Source organism: Neodiprion pinetum, chromosome 5 (assembly GCF_021155775.2).
Source record: "Neodiprion pinetum isolate iyNeoPine1 chromosome 5, iyNeoPine1.2, whole genome shotgun sequence".
NCBI lineage: Eukaryota > Metazoa > Arthropoda > Insecta > Hymenoptera > Diprionidae > Neodiprion > Neodiprion pinetum.
In genome coordinates, this window is record NC_060236.1 from 24,034,983 (window position 1) to 24,054,898 (window position 19,916).

Genomic DNA, 19,916 nt, shown 5'->3' on the forward strand with positions numbered 1-19,916 from the left:
CAAAATGAAAATAGTTAAGGACTGAGCGGTGATCGGAACTAAAAACTTCTCTCAGTGTACGAACGCAACGGTGCGTGCGTACATCAAATACGCAGGGTTATAAACTTTTCAAAAATAACTCGCGATAACTTTTGCCCTCTCGCACCTGTACGTAAATAAACCCGCGACATACGTACAGTTTATTACATTAATCCGTGCGTCTCCCTACCTATAATGTATACGTACCTATCTACCTACGAGCTAATTACGCGGGTGGTAATTGCTAATTAGCAACAATTTTCAAGGGCTTGCTCGCGTTGATAACACCGTTTAGCAAACGTGTATAAAACAAACGCCCAACTCGACGGATGCGAGATCGAGCGTTTGCTTCCTCTCTCTCTCTCTCTCTCTCTATATATATATGTATATTCCTATCTCCTTCGCAATTAACGTTGTGTCCCACTCTCTGCTCCGGGAGTTATACGGTCGTATACATGTATGTGCGTCAGTATGTGTGTATAGAGGGATAATATTCCGACACAATTTAATCCTGATATGATCCTCGGATATCCCTCGCTTTTTTTGTTAATTTTTCTAGCTGTGTAAGGAAATCGAGACTAAAAGGCTTGTATGTACACGAAAATTATCCTCGTCATGTGATTTTTATGATGAAAGTGGAGCAAAGTACAAATCCGTTATCCAGAATGTAAGAACGAATCCACTAAACAAGAACGTTTACAAATATTCCATATTTCGGAACACGTTTTTACCAATTTCTTGTTTCATTTTTAGTTACGTTCTTTACAATTACTCACAATCAAAGACAGAAATTGCGATGTTTTCAACTTTTCGGGTGATTTGCGATGTTAGTTTTCATGAAAAACACTGGAAGTAAAGAGTGATGTACTGATTATAAAAATATTTCCCACCGAAGACAAAACTGACAGCATTACGGAATACGTTAGGAAAAATATAGTCCATCAAGTCTAAATCAAAAATACTTTCCATAATAATCATTTTTTCCTTACCTCGAAATGTGGTATTGATGGGAGACTAAAAAAAAATTATGATTCTCCAGTATTAATGTACCGCTTGAGATCCACAGGCATTTTTTCTTTATTCGCTCGAAAAGTAATTTGATGGGTTCCTATTCGGTTGTGTAAGTCTTTACAGCTTGTACCCACCACTGATATATCAGATAATTATAATTATCTTTCGAGGATTTATTGCCAAGAACCTGCCGTGCTTCAACGATGCGAAGTTCGATCTGTGCAGTAGTTCAGAGTTTACCAATCACCCGAAAATTGGTCAATGCCAATGAACGACTGGAAAAATGCCGAAAAAAATAGAGGGAGAGAAAATTCGATCATCAAAATTCTATCCGCATATGAGGACCGCGTTCTATCGAATTCCGATGAGCAATGCAAACCACTATCAGGATCGCTGTGACCGCTCGACCAGCCGGACTCGAACAACCACGAGTCACTAATTACCGTTCGAATACACTGCCTAACAATGAAAAGGGGACGTGGTTCGTTACATTCACCCACTTCGTTCAAATTCAATCTGGGGCGTTGATGGAAGCGGAATAAAATGACAAAGTGACACGTTCTTAGGCACGATCGCAAAGCGGAGCGTCTGTCAGATTTGGCACCGTAAAAAACGAAATCCGAAATGTCTCTTACTTCAAGGATATAAGTGAAGAAATATTTGGTCGTAATGACCAAAATTGGTCCTGGCATTGAAATTTCATGGTTAGCATACAACCGACCAAACATTATTTTCAAGCGTCCAAAAAGTTAAATTCATTCTTATCGCAATCTTGCCGATCATCGCATTAAGCAGTTCATGGAAAAGAGGAACTTGGATGGAATTTAATTCACCTTTCTCAACAAAACATTTTTTCTACGCGGCAGGAATTCGAGTTCAACGATGCCAATGTTCTCATACGTTCTCAAGACACTGCCAAATACCCTGTAAAATTTACAGCAAAATCATAGATTTTCCATTGACAGGAACAAAATAATTTCAATTTTTTATTTTTTTGGTTAAAATAGCCTTTCCGATGCCATCAAAAATGTAACACATACCGCATTGAATAGCTTATGTAAATTAAAAAGTTTTATGTATTAAAGTTTTGTTTGTCCGACTTCAATCTTCCATGACGTATGGATTTAAAAAAACAAAAACATTTCCGAAACGAGTAAATTAAAAAATTTGAAACAATTTGTGGAGAGTAGTTTTAAGTAGTGCTACTATGTAACCAATTATGGAACAGATTCAAGATGATGAAAAAAATGTAGCTGAGTTGGCAAAGATCATCCCATTTATAAGTATATTTTATTCGATTCAATTTTTTTGACGATTTTCAAACAATTATTTCTTTAATTTTGATATTTGCAATAAAATACCGTGCTTCCAAGCGAAAATTTTCTAAAAAATTAAATCTACAAACAGATTTTTTTTAAAAAGCAAAAGAAGAAGTCGTATTTGGCCTTGTTGCGACAGTTGGAACCATTGATTTCCGTTTGGTACGAGTAATTTAAAAAAAAAAAAAAAAGACCGAACCAGAACAGCAAGTGGTATCGAACGGATCGATGAATGAGGAATTGGATTTTCTCCCTTACTGTGAAATCGTGAAAAACGCGTGGCAGAGCATAATATTCCAGATTCGAATCAAAGAGCAACAAAGTAAGAGACTGGTGAACGAACTCCAGAACTCTGTAGTAAAAATCGTCTTCCGAATAGGTATATTGCGATGATCATTCACCGGGGCTTCAAACTTTTTCCATTTCCGTTTTATTTTTTGTAATTCCGGTGCATCGCATGATCGTTTATACCGGTGCTCATACGCGCAGACGTTATGAATATGATAGAATTCATTCAAAGACCATCGCCGGTTTTTCGTCGTTCTAACGCAAAGACCTTGTACGTTTTACGATTCTCTCCATGGGGGTACAGGGAGGCATGTACAACTGTTAAAGATACGATATCGAAGTGCCGTTTTTATGGTCTTAACTCTCGCTGCACGTACCCCGCAGTAATGCTTCACGCGTCTCTAGGTTATGTCTATCTGTACCTATAGGTAAAATTTTATGGCATCGCGTGTCACGTCACTCACCCCCGTACATCGACGCTTTACTGCGTTATATTGTTGCGCGCAATCGCCTCGTGGCGACAAACTCGAAGAACAGAGCTGTTAAAACGCCTCGTGGAATCGTCGTCATCCTGGGAAAATTCTTGTCCTCGATACATTTACCGCTAATCAACCGATCCGCGCGATGGTGGTCGTCGTTAATGTCACTCTCGGTGAAAAATTTTCCTCCCACGACGAGAAAAGGAGAGGCTGTTCGGTTCGTCAAATCACCGATCGATAATCACTTGATTACAAAATATTTTAAATCGCGTTGAAACGGTCGCTTAGAATCGTCGAAATTTATAAGTGAATGGTTCTGGAAATTAGTAAGGAAATCATTTCTAGTCTCGCACAAAATAATCCAAGCAATCGGTATAAGAAATGACGCAAAGTCGTCGAGATCTCTACAGAATATGGTACGACATTAAAAAACGATTTCAAAACACTAATCGAAGATTCGGTCATTTTGAAATGTATTCATGCGATTCCACCGGAATTCTGAGGGAATCTGTGAGACATCGTTGATTGAAATACCAACAAAACTGTTTGGTCATCTAACAAAAGATCTTTCCGAAATTCCTTGCTTCGACAGATTATGTCTCGGGAATTAATGAAGGAAAAGTTGTTACGTTTCAACTAAATTTTCAGAAAATCGTAAATCCAGCTCGTATAAGAATCCCATAGAAATGACTGACGTATCTAAAGAAGTTGTGAGATAAATCCGATTTTGAGGAAAAGCATAATAAACTGCATGACTCCAGCTGTGCGTTATTGCGTATTTGACGAAGGCCGCGTGCGTTGCGCATACCGAAATTATAAGGAAATGAAAAATTCATGTGTCATTTTACACAGCCGGTAATTATGGACGATATACCTTGAAGAATAATTGGGTCGATCATATTCGAATTAAGGGACAATTACATGGATAGGGTCCGTATCAATCGCATACATTATTGAACAGATTATAATATCAACGTAATGATAAGGCCTCGAGAATAATTTATCGCCATGCAGCTTCCTCGAATAAATTACTCACCTGCAATATATTTCGTGAGCAAATATGCATGGACAGGGTGTTTGTATTAACTTTGGACAGATTTCCATGGTGTTTAGGGGCTGCCTTGTCAAGCATTTCGAGGTAAGACATCCATGGTCGAAAGCTCATCCTCACCACTGTGGAGAACTTTGAAGGATTAGGGCTCGTTCGTAATGCAATGAATCAGATGTGATAACTTTCGAGGAAATTTTTTATTCAGCCGTAGATAACGGTACAAAATTCTTGCTTCAAGTCAACAGATCAATAAACTTGGCAATAAAAGAAAAATAACAAAACAATTTTCAGTTTTTATAAACAGAATTTGAAAAAAGATAATGAATGCGAAATGCACAGTATGTAATGGACTCCTGTGAAACGTAACAAATTTTACATATTTCGAACTGCAAAATATTGTTTTTTTATTATTCTCATTGTTTATCTTGTTGTTTCAAACTTATGGTTTTGTTGATATCACAGAAGAACTTTGTACCTGAATAAAACGTTGGGTCGAATGTGATTACATCTGATTCGTTATACTACGAAGAAGGGCGCGGTACCAAATCCTTCGGAGCCTTCGACAAAAGTCTTCCTTAGAAGAGTTAAAATAAACGCCCTGTATACCTATGTATAATTAGTCAATTTACCTGATAATTCGCAATGCTCTAAAACTGTGGCTAAAGAATGAGGTTGATGAATGATTGAATTCTGAACGTGCTAATTGAAAGCTGAGTGTACTTGGTAGCGCAGCGAACAAAGATCGCAATGATGATAATCGAATGTTACTGTATCAATGCCCAATTAAAATTTTGTTAATTGGAGGTAATTCAATTCGATGCCGATCGAAGCTTTATTTACGGTGTATTGATATAGGTATACACCGACCGATTCTACGTGTATTGCAGCTATCACCGACTATCGCACACAAAGAGCCAATGCAAACGAAGAGACCCGACGATTATCTTCGCCTTGATCGACACTCGCACCTCCAGTCCTCCTGTAGCCATCCCTCTCTCACTCCGTTTCTCTCCCTGGCTCTTTTTCCCGTTCTTCTTCTTCTTTTTTGCATGATTTTAAATTCAAGTGATTTCCCAACGGACCGAATAATATTTTCGACTATCCATAATCGATTATGCGATAACACCGAATAAGGGAGAGAGGAAATGCGGGTCTTGGAATCGCCACAAATTGAAGTCGTCGTTGTTGATAGGAGAAAAAAAAAACAAGAACTAGGAAAAGGAAAAATGCCATAGTGGAACTGCAGTTCATTATGTTTCTTGAAATGTATCGAAGAAAGCTTTAAAACAAGAATGAACTCACTTGATGTTGCGTACTTTTTATAGTGCATTTTGTGTACTCGTCAAAACTTATTGCGCTAATTAATCTCAAACCTTTCAGGTTTTTTTCTGAAAGCTTTTTTCACCCATGTTATTTTCTCGATAATTCTGAATTTCCGTGAGGGATCTGTATCGCACAATGTAGGGCAAAACGCAAGACGTGAAAATACCATGTCTGTATACGAGGAAGCTGGTAATCGAGAGCGTCTTTACTCACAGATTGGGTGACAAGTGATTGCAATGATTTCAAGCGATTTCATGTGATTTTCAGTAAATTCAGAGTGATTTTGAAGTGACTGCTTTGCAAAGTGATTTGCAAATTCAAGAAGTGAATACACGTGCGATTTCATCTAATTTCAAGGGGTCTCATTCTATTTCATGCGATTTCACGTGATTTCAAACTATTTCATACGATTTCATACAATTGCAGGTAATTTTAAGACATCTCATACGATTTCCTGCGAATTCATGCAATTCCACGCGATTCCAACCGATTTCTTACGATTGCATTTTTCATTGCAAATTCATGTGATTTCAAGAGATCTCACGAGATTTCATGCTATTACACGCGATTTCAAGCAATTTCAAACGGTTTCAAGAAATCTCCAACGATTGCCTGCGATTTCAAGCAATTTCAAACGGTTTCAAGAAATCTCCAACGATTGCCTGCGAATTCAAGCGATTTCACACGATTGCACGAAGTTTTATGTAATTTCAAGGCATGTCGTACGATTTTATGCGACATCAAGTGATTTCAAGCGATTTTAAAATGACTGCTTTCCAAAGTGGTTTGCAAGCTCAACAAGTTAGGAGGCACACGCGTGATTTCGTGCGATCTTAAGCAATTACACGAGATTTCACACGATCAAACGTGATTTTAAGTGATTTCAAGTGATTTCTGAGCAATTTTAAAGCGACCATAGTCTGCGATTTCAATAAGTGAATGCTCCTTCGCTCCTAATACTAAACCAATACAGGTATGTAATCTCGGTTTTAATTACTCGACGGCCTAATTGCACTCAAAATACAGCATGCACTGCATTGTATGTGCATAAAAAAGGGTTGCGAGCAGTTCACTCTAAGTACTTTATGTCATCGTACATAATTATTATCTTTGTTCATTAAGGGCAATTGCATCACATCGCACGCGCAGATAAACGACAAATCCGCACAAACCCGACTTCGTCTACCTCTTCACTTGGATATACTATTTATGAATCACACTTCCAACCGTTTCAAATTACCATTTTCTCGACCAGCTGCAAGCTGATCAACCATAACGCACACGGAACACCTACGTCCGGTGAATATATCCATTCGATACGTCATCCTGCTTGTACGGACTCTTGAAAGATCCATCGGATCAATTCAGGTTGGTCAAGAGAACACGTCCGGGTTATTCATTCACATCGCGTGCCTCACGGATAGTCGATTTACATGTTAATCCGCAGTGTCCATTGTTTCTTACACCTGGCTGGCACAATCCTTCAGAGGAAGATCGTTTGCCCCTCGGATTTGTGATCTTTATCCCAGTTTTAAATTTATCTAACATTATCCCCGTGGTTTTTCAGATCTGCGAAACTTCAAAATTCACACTTTACGTAGTCTTAAATTGAATGCTAGATATCGCTCTGCTTAAAAATATTTCCTCTTGGAATAATGTGTCGCAAATTCAAATCTATTAAAAAAAATTGCAAGGATAAAATTTTTACTTCAGTGGAAATTATATAATTATACAACACAGAAAGAAACAATTTTATTATTCTATCGAAATGGAATGAAAAAATATTTTCTATCAATTTTCTCTATTGCCCCTAAATTGGACACAAGCTGCAATTATTTTCTGACTCGTTCTCACGAGAATCTCATGTTTTAGCCGCGTGTAACTGATTTTCCTCAACGCCTAACCAATTCACAGCTTCCGACAAATTGTTTGGGGGCTAATAGATTTTCGAAAAAAGATGTAAGTAATTTCGTTCGTCTCGTACCCAAAGATAACGTTCCCTCCGAGTGAAGTGAACAGCCCTGCAAGGTTTAGACGTGCCAAGGGGTATTCCATTCGGTCAGAATTTCAAGTGTCTGTGCCCACATGCTCGCAATGCCCGTGCGTGTGTTCCACACGCCAGTTTTGCGCGCGTAGGATTCTAAAATAACGCCCAGCGTACATCGCAACTAACAGAGATAATACCACAAATGTTGTTTGAACAAACATGTTCCTCTCTTGAGTGATTTGTCTTTTTTTAGGCAACTTCATAGATGTGCTTTTCCTCGAGCAGCTTAAGGAGACAGCTCCTGGCCTAATAGCTGGCTGCGCTAACGCGTCTATTAATAAATACCGTTACTCGACTTCCAGTCGCCTCTTCTCTCTTATTTAGTCTCTGTCAGAGCTGTACAATGACCGCGCTTAAAATTTCAATTAGGAAAAGAAAACAATCCGCTCGCAAACATTTTATCTTCCGAGCCGTGTTGCGTACCGTCGATTCGTCCTACAGATACCAATGACTTTGTCCCGAAAGCGTTAAACGATGTGCTTTGTGTGCAGGGATACGGAACGAGTACTTTGTACTCCACCTCCGAGTATTTGACTGTTCGGCAAAATTTGCCGCCCCTGTATTTAGGGATATAGGAAATTGCGTCGTTAATCAACGTGACTGCCGACGCGATCGGGATGAGCGTTACGGTACAAAGAGAGCATCGGTTGTACCGAGGGATGCAAAATTAACGAGAAGGAAGATCGGATCGTTATCGGAAGGTATGGAAAAGAAGAAAAATTCGGTAAAACAGGTATCGTTAAAAAAAACTGTTTGAATATTGTTGGAATTATAAAAAACGAGGTACGCCTAACCATTTTGCGCTATTGTCGATCCTTTTTTGGTAATTGCGACGTAAAATCAGTTTGTGAGGTTTACTCTACTTTTTTAGTTAAAAAAGGCTTTAACGTCAATTTATCGTTGCACGAGCATCAAATTTTCGCAACAGTTGCAAGAAAATATAGCAACTGTGATCGTAATGAGAAAGAATAGTAACGGATACTAGACTTTCTGGTAACAGCTAATTTTCATTTTCTACCTAGAACTACATTTTTCGATCATGGTAAAAAATGAAAATAGTTAATGACTGAGCGGTAACCGGTATTAAAAATTTCTCTCAGTGTACCAAGAAACAAATGACTGTACGACGTCAATTGTTTTTTCGTATTGTTAGAAGTAAATCATTGCTCAAAAAATGCTATATTTTAAATCGCGCGAGCATTGAAAGCTTCAACTTTCAACATCTTAATTTGCCGGTAAAATTAATCTCGACGATCCTTATACCGAGCCTGTAGAGCTCGCCCGATTTCAGATCCGATAATATAGCTCCGAAATAAAGCGGGTTCGTGCAGGTCAATTAACGCCAAGTTTTTAGAATTGACGTCAGACCAGTTCACCTAAAGGGGGATTCGGTGGAGGAGCCCGCCCGGATCGTTTGTCTGGGCAAGCTTAGCTGGTCGCTGTTGATGCTTCAATTGCTAATTAGCCTCTTATATGTGCTTTGTGGAAATGCAGGGCGGATCGGGTATTTGGCAAAAACTACCCAGTGATGAACAGCTCCAAGTTCTTACGACGCGTCGAGGGATCTAGAACGAACGATCGAGGATCAGAGGTACGATCATGTGTGGATCGATTCGCACACGAGTGCACGGAATAAGAATCGCTCTGCGTCTTCCCGAAAATCGATCTCGGAGCCTGATCAAGTTCTTTTAGTAGGCAACCGATATAATTGTTTCTTTAGTTTTTTTTTTTTTTTTTTTGTTTTTTTTGTATTTTTCTCATTCAAGCTTCTTACTCATTTGTACAATTTATGATACATAAATACGAGATCAATTTGCAGCCAGCCTTGCACCGGAACTCGAACCGAATATCAGTCTGCGAGCAGCTCGTTTCGAGCAGAACCCCAACATATACGCGGAGGAATTTGTGTCGGGACCTCCCACGAGAATCCCTAATTGGATAATCAAGACTCGTATGGCGGATGAATTCGCATTCGATTTTGGAGTGAAACAACCTGGTCCAGGACACGATCATAAACCTTTATAGTTTGGAAAGACATGTGTCGACCGGTGTCGTTTATAAGGAATTGCGCTTCGTGGGCACTCGTGAGACTCACGTGTCACTGTGAGGCTTATACGAGGGTTGAATTGAGATAGTCGCTTACATATTCACGTAGAGATGTATTTGAGAAACTTCTGATGGAAAATGAAGTCAAGTTTCTTTAGTCATTAGTTATCTCCACAATCTTTAAGCGTGCACAGCACACCTGTAATGTATATGTCGGAGGGTAAATAAAAAACTTCAGATGATCATTAAGTCTGGAAATTGATAAGAACTTTTTCTGTTTTCTCTTTTTTTCAACCAGCAAGTTCCCAGATCAATTTTCTTCAAGCGTATATTATTTTTTTTTGTCTTCTATGACGACTCGTTTTTACGTGAGATTTGCACTGCGTTCTACAAGATCGAAATCTTTGTCTTCGATTGTCGAAATTTGATAATTCCTCGTGAAATTTGAGAACGCATGAAATCGTCGGCAAAACTCAAAATCTCAACTGACAATGGTCCTGTTGAGATATTTTCGAAACGACGTGACTGACGATGAAACGAAAACTGCAATTCGATACAAAGTTCCTTAGTATTCCCAAAAAACGAGAATAAATTTTTTCTAAAACCTATGGCGATGGCCAAAATCCTCATGCAACGTTACACTGAGAGAAATTTTTAGTTCCGTTCACCGCTCGGTCCTTTTATTTCCAATTTTTACCACAGTTGAAAAATATAGTTCCAGGTACAAAATGAAAATTAGTTTTCTAGCTGTTACCGGAAACTCTAGTATCCGTTACTATTCTTTATCATTACGATCACTGTTACTATATTTTCTTATAACTGTTGCGAAAATTTATTGCCCGTGCAACAATAAATTGACGTTAAAGCCTTGGTTAGCTGAAAAAGTAGAGTAAGCCTCAGAAACTGATTTTGCGTTGCAATAACCAAAAAAGGATCGACGATAGCGCAAAATGGTTACGCGTACCTCGTTTTTTGTAATTCCAACAATATTCAAACATTTTTTTTTAACGATATCCGTTTCACTGAATTTTTCTAGTTACTGTAACAAATGAAATTTTCTTCAGTGTAAGATTCCGCATTCGGTATAGAAGCCGAAGCAGTTAAGAATGAGTAAACCGCTCGTCTGCAGACAAAACCGCGGTGCCTGCTATGATCCCGTGATTTCAGCCCTGCAGGTACATAAACGGATGAATACCTGTTCCCGCGATGCTGCCTCTGCAGTTGGCTGAGCCTGCGGCGAGGTGTGCATGCGTGCACGCGCGATGGCAAAACTGTCCGAAATGATCCGGAGAGTCGGGTCCAAGTACGATACTTAAGAATCCCTGGTAACTTTGTGGCAAACCTTCTTCATCGTCTTCCCATCTTCTTCTCCCGATCACACGGGCGAAATTGCGCGCCGAAGAGGTCGTTAACGGTCCCCCGCGGGACGTGCTCCCGTTGAGCGACTCGAGGGATATGCGCGATGCCCGTTTACCGCCCTGAGTCTAATGCGATGCAAATTTGACTTCGCGTCCCGTATAATGCCGTCGTTCCGTGCAGATACACCCGCTAATTACCACGCCGTCGTCCGTGTGTATATACCTACCCCTTTGCGGCGCTGGACTCGATCACCGAGGCTTTCACCCTCGCGCCACGATTGCAAACCGTCACGAAACACTCCGCAGCTCGTTTACCGATCGCCGCAAGTTCACGAACTTTCGTTAACTTTGTTCGACGTGAAGGGGATCGTTTTTTATTCAGGACTCAGTTGTATCCTTTTCGCACTGCGCGGCTGCGTCAGAATTGATTCGAATGGATCGATACAACTCGAATTACATCGTTCGACATGTCTTCAAGATTCTTGACCTCTGAGAACCAAAAGCGGATTTGGGTTTAACTTATCATCGAAAAAGCCCCATTGCAAGGAACAATAGTTTGGGGTTCCCCTTCGAATTCGTTGCTACTCATGTATGTTGTAGAACATTGAAAACTAAAAGACGCGTAATTTTTTTTATCAGATACGGAACGGTTTAAAGGGGTGAAAATGACCCCCGAATATGGGTACCCAACGTGGTGATTTGTTGATTCACTTGATGTGTTTCAGTGGAATCAACATGAAACATTTCAGTGTTTGTTTCGTTCAAATACATCAATCCCTTATGTCCGAAAGTTAGAAACCACCCCATTGGGAGCCCACCTTTGGGAGTCGTTTTCACTTCTTTAAACCGTTTTTCTGCCTATAAAAAAATACGTTTCTTTCAGCTTCGAGTGTTCTACAACATGCATGGGTTGTAAGGGAATCGGAGGGGATACCAAACTAATGTTCCCTGTTAGTGTCCACCCATTCTCAATACCATCACAAGGGGATAACACGAGAGCACTATACATTGCTTTTTAAGCAATGAAGATAACAATCGAGTTATAGAGAAAAGAGATTGAAAAAGTCTACGCGAATCCGGCAACGAAAGTTTCTGAAGAGTCTTGAGCGGCAGAAAACTTTGAATCGATGTTAACCATTCGAATTTGTACCGTCATGCACTTGGCTTCAAAGGATTCCATGAATTCAAATGACTTCACGTATCGTCTAGTGAATTCTGATGATCCTGCACCATCAACGAGCCCGGACTTCAAACCATTGCCTGTGGCACTTCCTCTTCGGGGGCATAGCCATTAGGAAGAAGAAGAAGAAACCATTGCCTGATTTCGAGTAATTTCGCCTCGTGTCTTTACGATTGTAGGTGATTTTAACTAACTTCAAGTAGATGGCGTTTCACGAAGAGTACCTACCGCGTGACTCCAAGGCTTCAAGTACGGTTCATCTTACACCTCGAGCACTTTGGAATACCACATGCAACGTAATGGTAAAATACCAAATTACGTCACGAATGTACTGGTTGGATTACTTACAACTAGATACACGGTGTCCGGTCTTGGAACGTACAGTTCTATAAGTCTACCTATACCCCGACTCACCCCGTACTTTTCAAAGTCCTATAAAGAGGTTCCAGCTTCTTCGCTTCACAGTATGGATGCATTTTTTATCCAGCCGTTCTGCAATTATACGTCGGAGCGGGAAACGGGGACTGGTGTGGCGGGTACCATGGGTGCACGGAGGACGGCGCCGGAGCCGGTGTTGCCCGTCAGCTGCACGCTGCCGCGACAATGATTAATACGAGCAATTAGCACGGCGGAATCGCCAAACGACGCGGGAACCACCGAAGAGGGGCAACCGGTAGCTATAAGCTAGCTGCCGGCTAACATTGCGACAAAATTATATTCCTTCGGTGACGTTGTCTCCTCCCCTTTTATCCATCGCTCTCCCATCCTGCTCTTCCGGACTTTCTTCCAGACTTTTACCCTTCGCTGGTAGGTACTGTACGTACACTTGGGGACAATGAATCTGAGACGGCCAATTTTTTACACCAGACAGTTATGTTGGCAACACAGAGAAACCTACAGCGCCATAGTCGAACGAGCGCGAAACAAACTCAATCTCAATAAACGTAACATAACCCATGACCGTCGAATCTAAGCTTAGAATACCGCGGGGATAATGACTTGTTGGATTGACACATATTCCAAGGTTAGATTCTACGGTAACAGGTTATGTTACGTTTATTGAGATTGAGTTAGTTCCGCGCTGGGCCGACTGGCGCTGTAGGTTTCTCGGTGTTGCCAACATAACTGTCTAGTGGAAAAATTAGCCCTCTCAGATTCATCGCCCCCAAGTGTACGTACATACCATACGCAAGACGTAGGTACGGTGCTTTTTCTTCCAACTTTTCACCCCGAGAAGTCGCGTAACGTTACAAACGATATGGGGGGTTTCTATCGTTGGATAAGGCGTGGAACGGGTAGAAGGCACCGATGTTGGTTTACGTATACGCGCGGACCTTGTCAGCTCCTTTCATGGAAATACCTCAGAGCCGCGGGAGCGAGCAGATTGTGGGTGGGAATTAAGGGCTTACATACCTACGCCTTGAATAGGGTGGTTGACCTACCTTTACGACCAGCTTGGATGACTCTTTCATCTTTCACAATAGCCGTGTGTACCGTTTCTAGCGAAGGTTACGCATAGTCAACGTCAAAGATGAAACACGACGCGTTATACGAGAATTACATTCTTTACAACTAGTTCCAATTCAGAAATTCAAAGACGAAGTAGCATGTGACTCAATACCGATCAATATCGTACCCTATCCGATGTTCATTTAGACACGTACATTGTGCTACTTTGAAATTGAGAAATACCCACTTGTCATAAAAATCGATGTGAAAATGGAATCGTTACAATATTGGTATTGTAGTCTCAAATCCTTTCGTCCGAAAAATTTTGAATCAGACTAACGAAACAAAAATCTCTACGACTCACGACTACTCATTTCGTGAGAGGAAAAACGCAGGTCAATGAACATAGCCAATTGTGTGAAATTCTACGATTTACGATTTTTAACAGTTCGTGAGAGAGAAAATGATAAAAACGGAACGAACGAGTCAATCGGTAAGGATCGAAATCGAGGCGTATACGTAATTGGCCAAGGGAGAATGATGTGCGTTTGTTGGGGATTTGTGAGACGTTTTAGAGGCAGTGTGGCATGGCCGGCATCAATATTCATTACAATTTCCGCATCCCCCAGTGTCATCCACGGCTGATGTGAGTCGGGGTCATTTGAACAAAGAACTCTAAGCTGCCCTCGCTTGGGGCGGCCCCTTTCAACCCCGGGTTCGATGGATTTCACTTTAGAGCGTCCTCAATCTGGCCGCTCGCGCCTCCGCCGACAATCCAACCCACGGAATCAAAACAAACGAGCTGCGCTCCTTCTCATTGTATATAGAAATCTCTCTCTTTCTCTCTGTGTACATACACACACACACACGCACACACATATGTATCTATATGCACATGTATATAACGGTGCCGAGTGCAGTCGTACATACGTAGTGTATGGGGCATTCCGTGCCAACTCAGTAAACGGTTGACCGTGACATTTTTTAATTTCACCAATGATTTTTCCTACCTTAATACGACCGTTGAAAAATGGCCAAAAAAATTGTCAACATTTATTTTTAATCACTTGTCTTTACCCTGTGAGTTTTTAAACCCATCTCAAAAACACTCGTATCGTTTTTGATGGTATGAATACAGAAAAAACGAGGTCCTACTCTGAATCTTGCGTGAAAATGTTTAATTTCGGAAACCAAATGTTCTTTTTTTGTTTCATAATAACCAATCGGGGTGTTTTTCAGATGGGTTTAAAAAATCGTGGGGTAAAGCAGAGTGATTAAAAAATTTCGAAAATCGTTTTGGAAACTTTTCGGGGATCGTACTAACGTAGGAAAAATCCTTAGTGTAATTGCAAAAGGCGTGGTCAATCGTTCACTGAATTGGCGTGGAATGCCCCATATATATATATATATTTTCTCTGAAACTTCCGGCTTCTTTCCCCATCGCAACTTCTTTTTCTTCACCGATTCAGCGGTAAGCCCCAACCTTTACCTTAAATGGACGATAAAGATAAATGGAAACTCGATATTTTCACCGGCACCACATAACATCCCCTCATTGTTCCCTCGATGATGCGGATTACAAAGGCTGGCTCTGCAATTGGCAAAAGTAAAACGATACACAGTAAAAATAAGGGTGAAAAGCCCGCGCTTTTCTCGGTTTTAGAACAGCACATACTTACAATTTTTCTGACTAATCAACTATAATTTCAAAATGGATCGAGCAGATATTTTCCCGTCGAATCGCAACGACACGGTTTTATTAATATTCGTCATTGCCTGCATGGTGTAGGCAAACCTACCGTGATTATTCTGTACCAGTAAACGAAACGAAGACACTTCTATACTTACACATATAAGGGTTCGTGAGAGTTTGGTAATATAATTTTGCTCCCGACAGCGGAGCTTAAAGCTCGACGCCTTTCCACCCTCAACCCAAGGGCTCCTTTTATCTTTTTCATTTTAAAATTCACCTCACCCCCGGCGAGGGATAGAAGTCGAATATTTTTCAGATCCGTATAACGTACAACTGTAGAGCGAGACGGTAATGCCCATAAATTTATCGACGTTAACGCGAAGGAAAGTCTCTTGGATCGCTCTCAGACTTATCCGGGGGGTGAAAACGGCCCAAGGAAATTCCATCCAGCACCGACAAGTTGTCCAGAGTTGCGGAAGTTCCGAACTAATATCACTGGACGCCATTCCGCCACCGCAATCCCTCCGTGTCCCGTGCCTTTGCACTTCACCTCGATACACCAAATGCCACGTAGCTGTGGTGGTAGCGGCAGCAGCAACCCTCAACGGCGACTAAGGGAGACCCCTCAATCTACGCGGCACGACATTTGTTAGGTGGCGCAATATTGTCGACTCAACTCTTCGGTCTCCCTCGACAACTTATCCGTTCCCTCGTCGTTACTCTCATTCTTCATCCCCATTTCACCTCCTTCACAGTTTCTTTCTTTTTTCTCTTTTTCTTTTCTTTTCTTTTTTTTTTTTTTTCTTCTGATGCCTTTACATATACCTACTCCCGTTTTATAGGAATTAGATGGTATCCTGGTACTATTCGAAAAAGTAAATCATTTTTTATCGTTTGAACAGAAATAATTGACGAGTCGTTATTAAGGATGTTCTTACATCTCGTGTACTTTTCAATTCGTACGGAATGACTTTCGGAATTTGAATGGTACTTGCTAGTATCATCTTTGATTTAATGTATTCTTTGAATCAATTCATTCTTGGATCTGGATATTTTAAGTGACGTAATAAAGTATTTGAGAGGTGATGAACAACTGTTGTAATTTAGTTTTAAACGCGTGAGCTAGATTTAAACTGACACTAGTTTGAGTGAAGAAACTCATTGAAGTTTTTGCAGATATGCCGGTTGATCTTCACCCCGTGGCGTGCTTGCAAACGTTACGAAAAAATAATCATGTCACTATGAATCATAAACGATACGAAAAAGGAAAATTTTCTTCAACTCTGAGACTGTGAAATTTTTTTCGCTTAAAAGTATATTCTTGGAACGAAAATGAAAGGAACTAGATCAATTACTGTCTCTAAATTATATGAGTAAGTGAGCATTTAATAATCATTTCCTTTCCAAAAACATGCTTATAACTTTTTTTTCGATCTTTCGAGTGATGTTAAACAAAAATTATCTTCAATACCTTCATTTGTGTTAATTTGAAATAGAGTACAGAGTGAAATTTAATCATCCGAAGCATCACTGTCAGAAGCAGTCGAGCAGGAATGTAGGAATTGAACCCCAAACTCGACTAGAACCGGCGTCCCCACGATTACCGAACTGGACTTTTCTCGGAAACGGCTGTTCATCCGGAGTTTAAGGAATTGAAGTTTGAGTCATGGCCGACGCGCGAAATAAATTTGATCTAAATCGGTGAGTGACAGATCGCGGCCTCTGTCGCAAGCGCAAAAATTTCGGCGAAAAAAAAATTCAGCATAGCTGGAGGAATGCAGTCTGATCAAAATGGTATAACAACCGGGTAGCTTTAGATATTGGGAGGGTTACGTAAGCCGGAGGTTTCCGGATAGGGGAGACACGATACATGTGGAATAGATGGTTTCTGATTTGACCTAAAAGCTGAAATGAAATACTAGCATGAAGAACGGCATAGTGAAATATGATTTTATCTTGCGAGGGAGTAAAGGATGGAGAAACATGGAGGGGAAAAAAGGAAAGTTCAACTTGGCCTCCCTCTGCACGCACGTAACTTAACTGATGACGAGAGAATGAGGAGAAGTTATAGGATAGTCAGCCTGTTTCGGAGGGACTTAACGATCCTCGCGGAGAGATAACTTGGCCCGGGTTTCTTACCCCCGCGTCTTGACGACGCCTCGTGTATCTACAGATGGCTACATCGAGCAATTAGGGGCTGCTTCGTCGGTCCTGCGCGTTACTCCGTAGCTGCGTGGTGTACGAACCTCCTCAGGCGACAAGCTGTAGTTTGGATCTAGGTGCTCCCCTGTCGTTGACACCCGGTCGGACTATAATTTTCCCCCGCCTCTCCTCCCCTCCCCTCTCCTCATCCTGCAATCGGATGATGTATACTCACCCTATATTCCCCCGCAGCTACCCCCTCGGGTGGCGTCTCTTGGTTACCGAACAGTCGCCGAGACGGCGCTTGAGACAACGCTTTAGCGATTAGGGCGGCTCTCAAGCGCTGACGTACGTATGTGAATTAAACACACACGCGGCACTCGACGGGCAATATCATTTTGTACCGTAATTAATTGCAAATTGAATAGCTGTTTTTGGTCGAAGGAAATATATCAAACGATTCTTTGCAGAGAAAATACCATGACGTTACGTATATAGGTACGTCAATATTGCGTATATTTTATACCGTCAGGATAAAGTTCGTAAGCTTAAACTTTTTTTCCGTATTTTTTGTTATGGAATAGACAATGCCTGTGGTAGCTATCACAATGAGAGAAATTTTTAGTTCCGGTTACCGCTCAGACCTTAATTATTTTAATTTTTTACCACAATCCAAAAATATAGTTATAGGTAAAAAATAAAAATTAGTTTTCTAGCTGTTACCGGAAAGTCTAGTATCCGTTAATATTCTTTCTCATTACAATCACTGTTACCATATTTTCTTGTAATCGTTGCGAAAATTTAATGCTTGTGCAACGATAAATTGACGCTAAAGCCTTGTTTAACTAAGAAAGTAGAGTAAACCTCACAAACTGATTTTGCGTTGCAATTACCAAAAAAGGATCGACGATAGAGCAAAATGGTTAAGCGTACCTCGTTTTTCGTAATTCCAACAATATTCAAACAGTTTTTTTTAACGATACCTGTTTTACTGAATTTTTCTAGTTATTGTAACAAATGAAATTTTTCTCAGTGCACATACTCGATCAGATTGATACGAAATTTTACATACCAAACATCAATGTTTCACTCGCGAAACATTGAATTGGTCCTTTGAGCAATATGAATATTTTTTGTGTCAATTATTCCGCCACGAAAATTGAGATAAGCTCAATAAAGATTCAGAACGTCACACAGTGTCATTTGTGGGTTACGAGCTAAACCGGTGGATACGTGTACTTAGAATTTAGTGTTTTGATAAGTCCTGTAGAGAGTTACGTATATAGCACGTTTGAGTATACGAAACAGCGGGTAAAGGGCTGAGACAATTTCCTGAGCTTTGTCGGCGTAGAGAATCCCGGTGAGGAAATGAAGCAGAAAGGATCGAGGGGCCGGTTAATTTTCATCCGGGACACGTAGCGGCGGGTATTATTCTAATTTTAATCACTTTCTGGGAGCTGTTGAAAAAGTTTAACACCATCTCGTTAATTAACAAGCCTCTGCAGAGCGGGACCCGCTACTTGGCTAATTTCATTCAGCAGACAATGGAAGTTAAACCGGTCACGTATATATGGGGAGGTGGAAAAGTAGAATTTAAACAATAAGCATTTATTATTTGGGAAGGGTTCGTGCAGCCTACGACTGTCGAGTCTTCGCCCTAGTTCGATCCTTTGTCAACGTCAACAAGCAATTTTTAACACCGAAATTCGAGGAGTACGGACAAACGACAATACAGACGATGATAACGAAAACAAAAAAGGCAGGAAAAGAGACGAGGACTGACAATGAGTCGACGAGTCAAAAGGTCTGATCCCTGAAACCTGGGCGTTGCAACCCTTGCCAAGGGTCGGAAATACTGCGGGATCAAGGGAGGTGGGCAATTGCCTCGTTAACGTTCCGATACAAAGGATAATTACGTTACGTATCGGCCGGATAACGTCTGGGGAGTGGTAGATAATCGGGATCTCGATTTCAGAGCGATACCTACGTGCCACTTCCGGTTGTTCAAGCTGTGGAATATCGACTCGGAAAGCTTCTCGGCAGAGTGGTTAAGAGAAGAAAACAAATGGATACGTTATACGGAAGGACGGCAAGTGATCGCGAGTATAATTCTCAAGTCGAGTGAAAATTACATTGTTGTGTTTTAGCAGGTGCATGACTTTGAATCTGGGACGAAACTAGTTTTATACTCTTCGATCACTTTTATTTTAGCATTTGCAACGATCCCATCATCGAACCGTATGTTAATATTTTATCAAAATTTGGCCTCATAAACCAATTATGCATTGAGGAAAGAAATTTTTGATTGAGAAACGAAGTTATTACTTGAACACACTTCAATGATCTCAAATAGATTTAGATGTTAATTGTACTTGCGGTTGGATATCTGCGTTTGATATTAGATAAAATCTCGTCCAATTTTCCGTTCTTTTGGTATAAACTCACGTTCATTTGTTTAACATGTTATGAAGTACCCCACATGAAACGGGGGGGGGGGGGGGGGGGGGGGGGG